Here is a 1,113-nt window from a genome sequence, read left to right on the forward strand (position 1 = left end):
CATATATCTGAATGATAGTGCTATTTACTGGACTTCCTTGTAAGCGTATGAATATGATCCTGTCACTCACGATGTTGTACTTCCTGTTAGATATGAAAAGTGTTGGCAATAAGAGAGACAAAGAAAGAAGCTGGTCTCAAGTAGCAGCCATATGACCTAGAAGAGGATCAGAGTGGGGAGCAAGCAAAGATAGGTTCCTTTTATAGGGGCTTTCAGGAACACCCAGAAAGAGTGTAAGTTTGCTCAGGAATTTGGGGGAGGGGCCCTGTCAATGTGTAATCAGGCCCAAGGCCTTATCAGGATCCAGGAATCTAGTTGTTTTATCAGAACATGTAAATTATCAGGTTTTTTTCAAAGAATAGTCCTGCCTTCTGATAAGGCCTATGGATAGCAGTAACCTTCTTCCTTCACTTCCTGTGTTGGAATGCCCTCAGAAAAGATGCCTTATTGATTGTGCATGCATCATCCCCTCTCATCCAGGATGTCAGTGGCTCTGTGTGGTGGGGAGGGTGTCCACATAGAAGAAGGTCTGGGATAATACTTTCCTGATCCTGACCAGGCTCTGTACCCTACTCTAGGTCTCCAGGATTCCCCCTAACTCCCAAGTCACTGTTGACAGTGTACTTTGTTTCCCTATATAGTATCTGTTGCTTTTGTAGAACTGGCATAAAAATGTTTATAGCCAAAGTATTGGTAAGCCAACAATTTTCTTTTTTATTTTACTTTCATTTTTCTTTTTTTTTTATAGGGAAGTGATCAGAATGATTTGTTTCTTGTATAGTATGCTGTTATTGTTGTTGTGTGCCTTTGATTCAGAACTGACCCAATAGCTGACCCTCCAGCAGTTTTTCAGAGGCAGTTAATCATATGAGCTGAGACTGCACATCTTTTCCCTGGTAGATTTCCTGGTAGATTGGGCCTCCAAAGTAGTTGTCTGGACAGTTGTCTGAGAATATAACTTTGGACAATGCATAGGAAGTTAGCATGTTGCTATGAACAGATTTCAGCAGATCATCCTCTAAGTAGGAATACAAGCTGCACTATCTGCTCCCAAAACTCAAGCAATGGAAATACCACAAATCTCAGGTTATCCAGGTCTAATCAGCAACTGAT

Source organism: Elephantulus edwardii, unplaced genomic scaffold (assembly GCF_000299155.1).
Source record: "Elephantulus edwardii isolate Elephantulus edwardi_28Jun2011 unplaced genomic scaffold, EleEdw1.0 scaffold00503, whole genome shotgun sequence".
NCBI lineage: Eukaryota > Metazoa > Chordata > Mammalia > Macroscelidea > Macroscelididae > Elephantulus > Elephantulus edwardii.